General features: G+C 39.6%; 1 protein-coding gene across 1 annotated transcript in view; it reads left to right on the plus strand.

The window, feature by feature from the left end:
- Positions 1-12334, plus strand: part of SORCS2 (sortilin related VPS10 domain containing receptor 2) — an 813167-nt gene that overhangs the window by 617512 nt on the left and 183321 nt on the right. The window lies entirely within an intron of this gene.

Genomic DNA, 12334 nt, shown 5'->3' on the forward strand with positions numbered 1-12334 from the left:
CTAAAGGAGACAGGTACATAGATGAGACTTTCCAGGACACAGTAGAATGGTCCCACCCCCGGTCTGACAGCCTCTGTGCTATTGAAGAGAATGAAAGTTTCAGGGAAGAAGAACATCCAACTGGAGCAGAGAGAAACGATCCCATAGTTGGGACCCTCCTTCCAGATGATGTTATGATATCCTTTCACACTGAGGATACTTCTCTGGGGGAGGGAACTCCAGTTATTAGGAAGAGACGGGGATTTATGGGGGATTTGATCATTAGAAACATAGATAGCTGGGTTTGCAATGACTGGGAGAACCGCATGGTGACTTGCCTGCCTGGTGCAAAGGTTTCGGAACTCTCGAGACATCTAGATAGACTTATGTGTAGTGCTGGGGGAGGAGCTGGCGGTCATGGTACATGTAGATAACAATGACATAGGGAAGGATAGGAGAGAGGTCCTGGAGGCTAAATTTAGGTTGCTAGGTAAGAGATTGAAGTCCAGGACCTCCATCATGGCATTTTCTGAAATGCTTCCAGTTCCACATGCAGAGCCAGTTAGACAGGCAGAAGTGCAGGGTCTCAATGCGTGGATGAGATGATGGTGTAGGGAGGAGGGGTGTAGATTTATTAGGAATTGGGGAAACTTTTGGGAAAGAGGGAGCCTATACAGGAAGGATGGGCTCCCCTTAAATCAAAATGGAACCAGATTGCTGGCACTTAAAATTAAAAAGGTCGTAGAGCAGTTTGTAAACTAAGGGCTTGGGGGAAAGCCGACAGGTGCAGAGGAGAATGTGGTTTGGTTAGAGACATCCCTTATGGGAGGCTCTACTAATGGGGATTCTCTATGTCCTACTAAGAAGGAGAGGATGGAAGATGATAAAATACAGGTAGGATCTGATGAGAAACAGTCAAATGAAAAAAAGTCTCATTCAATTACATCATGTAATGGGAGACAGCTAAAAAGTGACAAGTTTTTAAAGTGCTTATTTACCAATGCAGTGGCATCGGTCTTCACAGTTGAGAATGTGATGGAGATTCCCAAACCTGAGTCATTCTTTTTAGGAGACAAATCTGAGGAACTGTCCCAGCTTGAGGTGTCATTAGAGGAGGTTTTGGAACAATTTGATAAACTAAACAGTAATAAGTCACCAGGACCAGACTGTATTCACCCAAGAGTTCTGAAGGAACTCAAATGTGAAATTTCAGGACTACTAACTGTAGTCTGTAACCTATCATTTAAATCAGCTTCTGTACCAAATGACTGGAGGATAGCTAATGTGCTGCCAGTATTTTAAAAGGGCTCCAGGGGTGACCCCGGCAATTGCAGGCTGGTTGGCCTGACTTCAGTACCAGGCAAACTGGTTGAAACTATAGTAAAGAACAAAATTGTCAGACACGTAGATGAACATAATTTGTTGGGGAATAGTCAACATTGTTTTTGTAAAGGGAAATCATGCCTCACTAATAGTAGAATTCTTTGAGGGGGTCAACAAGCATGTGGACAAGAGGGATCCACTGGATATAGTGTACTTAGATTTTCAGAAAGCTGCTCTGAAATACTGTGGAGGCAAAACCATAGCTGTTGTATTTAAACTCTGATCTGTGGCTTTCTAGGGAGGCAACACACAGTGTATCCCCAGGTACATATCATAGTTATATCTTATTTCTAATATATTCAATTCTCCATACTCACTTTAGTTTATATACTTGGACTGTGTTCGTGCATATCCATAGTACAGAGGTCATCATTGTAAGAACAGTAGGACAAAGGAACAGACTGCCTCGGGAGGTTGTGGAAGTTTCTTCACTGGAGGTTTTCAAAAGGAGGCTGGATAGCCATCTGTCTTGGATGTCTTAGTCACAACAAATCCTGCATCTTGGCAGGGGGTTAGACTAGATGACCCTTGCAGTCTCTTCTAACCCTATGATTCGAATCTTTACATTTCACTTTTGCAGGCAAGTAGTGATAATTTGTGGCTTTCACAATGTCATGGATATGTGGATCCCATTGCTGGACTCTCTCCAGACTTCTGCATCCAAATGTAGAGTCCTCCATGCCTTTGTCACTTTTTTGCCCATGCTTACCAAGCACTCCACTTTCAGACCTCATGTCTGACATCTCTCTTGGCAGGGGGGGCCCTGCAGCCTAATTGACTAGATCCTGAAACTAGTGCTGTCTTCTCCCAAGCCTCACTAGCAGCTGTTGTACATTCCCCAGAATCCCTTTGCAGGGGCACGTGACAGTGAAGCAGACAGACACACAGACAGACTTTGCACAGCATTCAAAAACACTATTACTTTTCACGTAGGTAGCATGAGAAATACAAGATCTATATAACGTACTTAAACACACCATTATGCATTTTCTCTGCCTTGAATTCCTCATTACTCTCGTAAATTCTTTGTGCTTGGGCAGAGTCCTCTGGGGTGTTTGGGATCCTTCCCCTTCATCTCATGGTTTCTTTTCAGAATCATGGAGCCGTTTTAGGTCTGTTAACTTTCCCTACCCTTGGTTGGTCCCTTAGTAAAACTGGATACCCCTGCTTCCTCTCTCCTGACCAAAGCTTTCTATCTGAGTTTTTTGAGTTTATATGTCCCCCTACTGACACCTGGATTCTTTATTCTCTTGCTGGGGATTTTCCAGTCCACCTCTCTGCAGAGAAGTTGGAGGAACTAGTGTTTCCACCTAGGTGTACCACTGTCGCAAGGTGCTTTCACCTGAATAGGTGACCATTAAAGCCTATTGATCCACCATTGTATCTGATCAGGGTCAGATGTGCTACAGCCCCTGTCAGCAAATGGTGGATTTCACATCCACATAGAGGCATTCCATGATACAACAATTTCATAATAACAACTTCATAACATTAATCAGAATGTATACATGGTACATAGACAGATTCCCCAAATTGTCCCAGTTACAACCACAGTGATGTCAGTTAGGCAAAAGTTAAAATTGTAAAACACTTTAATAACCACTGAATAAATGGACTCATGTGAGTCTTTAATGATATATTGCTCAACCACTCCAGTCCAGTCTAGACAATACTACGGAGAGGTATGCAATCTGCAGATACACATTCTACCCCTAACCCCTTGTCATTTAATGAATATACTGAATAAATTGCATTCAAATGGAGAAAGCAAAGCAGAAACATTTGAACTAACAAGATGTGTGCTGAGCTTCCCCATGCTTTCATCTTTCCACTACCCATTTTCACCTTATCTAGTTCAATTTTTGTGCTCTTCAGGGCAGGGTTTTGTTTATAAAGAGCTTAGCTCATTGTTGGCATTTTACAAATAGTTAATAAAGGCTTGGAACCATAAAATTCTACCTGTCATGTCAGAAAGGAGAGTCCTCTTTTCTAACAGGAGCTCAGTGTTATTCAATTAAACTTATTCTGTAATGCAGAAAAAATAACATGTAGGACAAGTGGAATTGTAATACTTCAAGAAAGCATAATCACAATTTTCAGATGTGGTTCCTGGGGGAAATCACAAAAAGAAGATTAACTTAATTTGGAAAATTAACTTGATTGACTAAAACAGTTGCCCAGAAAGTTTTTTTCTTTACTGTGAGAGTAAAACTTTTTGTAAAGATCATGTTGTCTTAAATGAATCTACTATGAAATGAGATAGTTTGATAATTATTCCTTAATCCAAATTTAGTCCACCCCAGTGATGAATGCAGAGTAGATAGATATCATGTTTCAGCTGTGAATGAATACCTATCAAGACCTGATAGCTGCTTATCAGCTGGGGCTGCAAGCGGCATTTTTGAAGGATAAGATGAAGGTCAAAGTTTCAAAAATGGTTTTTAAAAATTGCATGCAGTCATTTTTGCCTGTGAATAAATATGCAAATCATATAGTACCCAGTGTGCCACGTGCAGATAAATGGACAAAAAGTGTATGTGCAATTTTAAAAGCTGGGTTAAGACCACTTTGATAGACAGTCCTACACGTTATTGCTTTACACTGTTCAGTGTTGCTTTTGGCCAGAAATGCCAATATTTGTAATTTTGTGTATGGTCTATCAAACACTGTATTCTATTTTATAAATGTATTTAGCTTTTAGAGTTTCCCTAAAAGAACAGCATTTGTCCAGTTGAAAGAGCACTCCTAAAGCTCTATAGATGCACACTATCTATCATGATGATAGCAATGCGAATGCCTTGAAAGGCATTGACCCTGGGCAAAAGATCATGTTTGATTTAAAGTTTTACATGCATTAATATGGGGGTTCAGTCTCCAGAGATATATAGAAAGGCCAGGAAAGCACATCATATGATAAAAAAATATATAGGATTTGGCTGGTGAATTAAATGAATAAGGGGATGGAGTGCTGCCATCTTTGGGTAATCTACTATAATAGCATATGTCAGCTATAAAAACTGTTATGTAAATTACCAATTTGTAGATGAGTGATGCAGGGTGGCATTTGTCTTCTGTGACCATGCCTAACGTTGGAAAACCAAAAGATTAGCCTAGTCATCCTCTTTCCCAAACTTTCCTATAAGAGGTATGATACCCCAGGCCCTTTACTTTGAGCTGTAACAGTGGGATGGTTGCTTTGGCTCAGTCAACCTTTAATAAACTGTTATAGATAATTTGTCAGCAAGGAAGGTTTTGCTCACATTTGTTAATATATTATGTGATGTGTAATATCACCACACAGTGAGGTCTAATCATGTAACCCCTTAATCCTTTTGGCTACAAAATATTAAAGGAAAATAGCTGCAACTCACCAAATTCTTTTTCCTTTCATGAGCAGAGTTGGTCAGAAATTTCCCATCCCACTGTGTACAAAGATAATTGGTGAGTGCAAAAGCAGATCGATGGGCTAGGTGTATGTTCTGGCATACAGCAATGTGCACATGGAAAGATTATTTATGATATGATAACAAACCATTCATCCTCATGTCTCAGGACTAGAGCTGTGCAAAACTCAGTGGTTTTGTTTCTCCAAACGTTCTCTTCTTTTCATCTGTAAGGGTGGCAATACCCAAATTTCACTTTGCATTTCCAGTGTGAAGAAATGCAAAACTCAACCACAGCTGCCTAATTTTACCTGAGTTTGTATAGGAACTACGTAGACCTGCACACATCAAAGGATTTTGAAGCAAAACATGTGTTGGTCCTATGTTTTGCTGAAGGTGGACCCTGGTCCACTTGGACTTTTCAAATCTCAGTAAATATTTCAGCGAACTTGATCTTCTCTTTTGAATAGGTAAGGAATAGAGACAATAGAATAATGAGAAAAAAACCCACAATTTATTTGATGAAAAATGATAGTTGAATACATTGTGAAATCAGGGATATGTCACATGGTTTCAGATTTGGTTGCAATCCGTTCTAATGGCTATATACAACATTTCAATAACAGTGGATGTCTTGTATTTTTTTAATCCATTGGTAGCACTGGTTGTCTAAATGCAACAATTGGATCAAGTTTTGTGGTGAGCAGCATTCTCGAGCACACTGATGCCCAGACAACCATGCACAGATGGAACTAACGGCAGGATTTCTCCCATTAAGTGTCCATGTGACTGACAGGGAAGGGAGAACATACTAAACTTTATATGGAAAAAAAGATTGGACTAACATCTGTCTCATTAGCCATTGTATTTTCTCATACAGCCCCCATCACTATAGTCTCTCAGAGACTAGCAAAAGCTGACTGTGACCATACAAGAGCTATACTTGGTCCCTGGTGAGCTAAAGATTAATCTCAGTTCTGATACCACTACTACTGCACAGGTGCACAAGAAAAGGTTGTTTGTCAGACAGCTGGGGAAGAATGTTTGAGGGAAGGCAGTGCTTCATACCCAGAACTGTAGAACTGAGTAAAATTCTATGCTGATGGATAGGGTTTTCTTGTTTGTTATTATTACTATACGTGTTTTGATTTCTGATTATAAACCTCCTTTGAGGAAAACCTCTTGCTGACCGTACCTGTATTTTGCTTCTGCTAAGACAAATTTACACTAAATTATCTTTGTTGGCTTTCAGTAGCAATTAATCACAATCCATACCAGCATATAATCAGCATATTTGTTGTTCTGATAGCTGATGAATTGTTTCATGTCTGTGACTTCATGGTTTCCCTGAGACTGTTCAGCTGTTTTGAGTATCGTCTGTCATTCCCTTTTTGAATGGTTTTGCACGTTGCTACTTTCTGAATTTCTATATCCATCTCATATTTTTAACCTGCGGTGTAAAAATGGTTTGTGCTTTAGAACAGCCATGGAACAACAGTGGTATAATTATGGGGCTTGACGGATCTAATGATGAAGAAGTAGAATTTGGTTGATTTACATGGTTTTTAAATAAAGTCTCACTGTGAGGGTCACTGACACTTACTGCAAGAAAGTATTTTAGAGCTTTATGTTAGGTTCCCTGCAACATATACACATACCAAGCTGTGATTCAGAGATAGCATGCAGGTAACTATGATTGCCAATGTTCACTCTGCAATATTACATATACTGTTGTAAAAAAACAGCATCAAATGAATGTCGCCCGAGACACTGAGAAAATCGCCTTGTCTTTAGGAATCATGACCTAAGATTTTTAGAATCCTGAATGTCTGTACCCAGGACCAGATGGTACCAAACTCACTAAGCAGTGGCATTTGATGACTTTACTTTTGAATTTCATGGCAACTGTCCTTCTACAAGGATATTTCTGTTGCCAACAGCCTGAATCACAATTAATTACAGGAATCCTTCTAAAGGGATATTTTAAAAGGAACATCTTTAATTTGTAGAGCAATTTTTATCTTTGGCTTTCATTGCCACATCAGAATCTTAACATTTTGGTAGTCCTTGATTGAGGTCCCCAGTGGGATGTGATTTATTATAGCAAATTTCTAGAACATTGGGAAAATTCTTCCCTATTTCTTTCCCTATTCTTATATCAGTACAGGTATACATTGAATCTCATTACTGCTGACTCTGAGGATATGTTTTTCATTGTATCAGTGTACCATTAGCATAAAATTTAACTCCGTCTAGTATGCTTTTGTGATTGCTTCTTCATTTCCAGCATAACTGTAGTGACGCTCAACATTGAGATAGTGCGTCACCTCTTCCAACTGCTGTATAAAACATTAACAATCCTTGTACCACCCCTATGATAGACAAGTGTTATCATCTCCACTTTACAGAGGGTGAAACTAAGACCTAAAAAGGTGAAGGGACTTTCCCACAGTGAGTCAGTAATAAAAAGCAGCATTGCTGTGACACAGCCAGGGTTAAAAATCAGTAGTTCTGATTAGTTCCAGCAGTCTTGAAGCTTAAATGCTAGACCATGTTGCCTCTCTGGAAGGAAAAGTAACATAGAATTGTTTTTTTAAAATAAAGTATTATGAATTGAGAGATGACTGCATTAAGAAATAGGGCATCTAATAAAAGAAAAATATGGCTATTGTATTTCCTTGCCAAGGAAGTGTGATTATGAAGGTTCCAGACAGATTTCTAATGATTCTTATTCAGTTAATGTGGCAGACTATGCAATTTATTTGTCTGGTTCTATATCTTTGTAAAGAGAATTCCAGCTTCCAGTCAAATGGCACTTTGCCCTCTCTGAATCTGTTGTCTTGTGCAGAATACTTATTGAGCATGGGTTTCAAATTTCTTATGTCTCCAGTCATTCTAATGCCAGTATTTCTCTATTTAGACTCTCCTCGTAAAGGCAATGTGTTGGTAGCTAGATTGCCTAGAAGTTTTTGTCATTTTATGTGGATGTTTGATAGTTGAAGAACTGGTTAGATTCAGTTGTAAAATAAGAAAATTACTTGCATAGCAGAAATGTATATGGTCGGACTCCATGGCAGTCCAAAAAAGCTACGGCAGCTGAGGATCTGGCCTGTAAATTATTGTGTGATTAGTTATGGTTAATATTTGCTCATAGTATTGTCAGAGTACTAGGGAACCATAGATTCATGGTGTATACAATACATGTAATGAAGAATCATAGAATATCAGGGTTAGAAGGGACCTCAGGAGGTCATCTAGTCCAACCCCCTGCTCAAAGCAGGACCAATCCCCCAATTAAACCCCCCAAATGGCCCTCTCAAGGATTGAACTCACAACCCTGGGTTTAGCAGGCCAATGCTCAAACCACTGAGCTATCCCTCCCCACAGAAAAAAGTATTATCCCCATTTTACAGTATTATCCCCATTTTAAGGAGTAGGTATATTAAAAAACATGTGTTTCATTTATATCTTTATCTATGAATTATATCTTCGTATCTGCTATCAACCTTCAGTTGTCTAAGGTCATTTTAAAGAATGCAATATTCTTTTTTTGCAGGTGTGTGTGTATGTTCGTCAGAAGGAGAGAGAGAGAGAGAATAAAGTATGGGTTCACTGCTTGTAAAAAGTGAGCTTGACACCAATCCCCTTCATCCACAGCATCGACAATGATAGGGAGTGATTTCCCCACACTGCCCATCTAAATCTGCCTCAACTTTGACCTGACCTGGAGTGGTTACCAAGGGCCTATGACTACTCACAAGAGCGAGAGAATAGTTCTATGCTAGGTGTCTCTACCAAGATAGCCAACTAGGCTCATGAGAGCCATATTCTGCAATCACTTTAACTGCATTTTGCATGTTCCCAAAATGGAACAGAAAATAGAATTCTCATTCATAGTAGGGGCCCAGATTACATCTATAGCGGTGGGAAGAACTGACTTCCCCTTACAGATCTTACTGTATCTTAAATAGTGCTTGAGACTACAGTGATAAAAGCTTCAGAAATATTGATGGAAAACATAGCAGTTAGTCGATTTTCTAATATTTTTCTTTGGTGTGAAATCCAGTTTAGCAAGTAATACAGTATTTCACTTTGTATACGTTTCAAGTTGGGGCATGAAATTCTGCTGTGTGTATTGATAAAATGGTAGCACAATACTAACCCCAATTCCCATTTAGTCTGTTACTTGGAGATTCCATATCACAAATGAGTGGCATATCTATATCCAGTTGAAACATGACCAGCATTGCACTGAAGTATTAGCAAATTTTTAGAATCTGCACAATGTACCTTTCTATGAAAGATAAATCTGGCAAGAATAAAAGGGTTTAAAAAAATAAAAAAGGAGATGGGGTCAATATAAAGTTGTGCAGGTATATTTGAATTTTCCTTAGGTGAAAAGTCCAGAGGACTTCATATAGTAAAGTTCAGTAGTAAAATATTATTTGGCTGTACTTGCTCTTCCCAATCCCCATTCATCTTTAGCTATCAGATAGTTCAATATCCAAATACTCAGCCCTTGAAAAATATGGGCATGTGGGTGTGGAAAATTGAAGCAAAGAAGATTGAAGCAAAGGCCCAGAAAGCTCCACAATTTCAGTTGTCTGAGGTTAAAATAGGCCGACTTGACTAAAATTTATAGTACTGTGGCTGTCCCATAGTTGTTCCGTGATGTAAATCTTCTGCAGTGTTGCTAAATATTTACTACACACACACTGTGTGCTCCATCACTAATGGTGATAATGCCATAAAACCTGAAGCCAGTATCTACACCTGAGTCGCTATCATATGCTTTTCCTTATACATGAGAAGATCATATTCAGACTGTAAGGTCTTCAGGGCAGCAAACAGTAAAGATTAATTGAGAGCTATCCTGCAGAAGCACAAATGGTGTTCTTTTGTGCTTGTTGCAAAGGGTCTTTTTTCCAAATGTTTGTTCCTTTGAAGGTCTTTTCCTCTGGCCTCTGTGTGAAGTTTGGTTTATAAAATTGATGTTTTGGCAGGTAAACCCTAGGATGCACATCTAACACACATTGTATACATCTGTTCCTCTCTGATACTAAGCCCTGCTAGAAACATTCCTAAGCCTTTCAACTGCCAGATGGCTGTATGTGTTTTCAGCAGAGATTTTTCTTTTTGAACCTGAACTCAGGTTATCCAGGTCTTTTGCTTCTGCTTCATGCATTGTGAACAGAGCATTAGGGAAATACTGAAATGCACCATTATTTGTTTTAATGACACTTGCCTGTCAGTCTCCATTCCTGAGTGTGCTAACATTTAGGGAGAAAGGGATCCCTTGGGTGCATTAGATGGGGGACTGACTACATTTTTTGTTTGGCATTTGTTCTGTCATTTGGCAGTTGTATGCAATATGCTTAGATTGAACCATAAGCATTTAATTATGTATGGAGCAAAGTGATACAGACAACAGACCAGAATCGATCTAGATTCTGTCTATCTTGTAAGATGCAATAAATGGGTTTTGTACTTTCCCTATTTTACCTGATTTTATAGTTTAACTGCATGGCTTTTGATTTAAAGAATCCTACTGCTTGTGTAACACTGACAGACCCTGGTCGTCGTTGGGCAGGATCGAAGCGGGGACTTCTGGAGCTTAGTGCATGAGCCAAAAGCTAACTGCCTCTTAGCTAAGGCTCTAAAGCAGACTCATTTAACTCTCTCTAAGTGGTCTCGGTGCCACTAGATGGGACAGAACACCACACCCAGAAGGTGTGTGGGTTACATACTTCCCCTAGCTGAGGAAGTGCGTCCCGAGCTTCAGAGTCTTCCCAGTTGAAATCCTAGACGAGCCCCCACTTGTAACGATGACAGACCCCAGTTATCAACGGGCAGGATCGAACCGGGGACCTCTGGAGCTTAGTGTATGAGCCTCTACAGCATGAGATAAAAACCAACTGGCTGTTAGCTAAGGCTGTAGAGCAGACTCATTAATTGCTCTCTATAAGTTGTCTTGGTGCCACTAGATGGGACAGAACACCTGAGTGACTTAGCAGCCTAAGTCCCAATGAAAGCAACATTACATATATAGATATAGATGTAAATTCTCTCTCTCTTGCATGCATGTGCATACACACGCACAGAGAGAAAGAGAGAGAGAGAGAGAACAGGAAATACCACAGTCAAGTCAAATGCCATGATGTGGTAAATGTTGATATTTTTATACAGTTCATTTTCAGAGCATCAAACTAAGCCATATCCATTGCTTTTAAAAATAATGGGAAATGGTAAACAGGCTTGGAGAAAATATAATTACCTTGTACATCTGCCCAACCCTCAGACTCAACCTGAAATGAACTTTTCCTGAGACTTGATTTTTGGACCTTATTGTGGATACTGTTTGTGTCATGTGGTGAGTAACAGATAATAAAGGTAATGTGAATGTTTAAAACATGGAGAGGAGCTGAAACACCTGTGAATGGTCTAGTGAATACTCATGGGCTTGGAGCTGACTGTGACTCTGATAATGATTTGCTTCGTGGCGTGAAGTAGGACACATTCTGTGGTCTCATTTTTCTCCTTTATAACCTGGGGTTAAGAGGGCCTTATCCAAAGCCCATTGAAGTCAACAGGAGTCTTTCCTTTGACTATACTGGGCTTTGAATCAGGCCCATAATGCAAAATTACCAACCTCTGAGGTTATTATGAATGTTAATTAGTTAATGTTTGGATAATGTGTTGAAAATGTAAATCACTACCTACTGTAAGTGCTGGATCAGCTTTGCAAAATTGTCATGCACTATTTACAAGAAAAGACATAAATTATTCACCTTCCTTTTGCCATGATGGTGGTTGATAATGGAAAGGAAATGTATATTGTCTCTTAAAAAAATTGCTACACCCAAGGGTAATTGGGGGATTAGAATCTCACTTGACTGTGCTAGGTATTATTTCATAAACACAATGAGTGTTTCCTTTCTGGGACTCTGGCAGAAGAACAACTAATCCCCAACAACTCCTATTACATGTGTTTGTCCCTGATAGGGTCATTAAGATATCCCAGCCAAATGCAGGGATAGATTCTTTGCTGGGATATCTGAATACCAGCTGTAATTATTCCATAGCATAATTGAAGGTACACCTGTACCCCGATATAACGCGACCCGATATAACACGAATTCAGATATAACGCAGTAAAGAAGTGCTCCGGGGGGGGGGGGGGCTGCACACTCCGGTGGATCAAAGCAAGTTCGATATAACGCGGTAAGATTTTTTGGCTTCTGAGGACAGCGTTATATCGGGGTAGAGATGTAGTACATTTAGATGAGTTCCCACAAGACACAGCTTGTTATATAAGTTAAATACAACTACTGTCCCATTTGAGAGCCCAAACATCTCATGTCATATTTGAATCTCAATGATCCCACAAGGAGTGAAGGCCAGAGAAGGTCAGTGAATGAGCAATGCAGAGAGTCAGACCCCTAGGACAGGCAGAGGAATCCTGCACATTCACACAGTGATGTCATATTTGGAATACTGAAACCAATTAGAACCACTCTAGGCTTGTAGCGCAGTCCCTGTGGGCATGTTAAGAGAGTAAAAGTGACACATTAATTTTCACTTACTATTGA

This window comes from Emys orbicularis, chromosome 5 (assembly GCF_028017835.1).
Source record: "Emys orbicularis isolate rEmyOrb1 chromosome 5, rEmyOrb1.hap1, whole genome shotgun sequence".
NCBI classification, from domain to species: Eukaryota; Metazoa; Chordata; order Testudines; family Emydidae; genus Emys; species Emys orbicularis.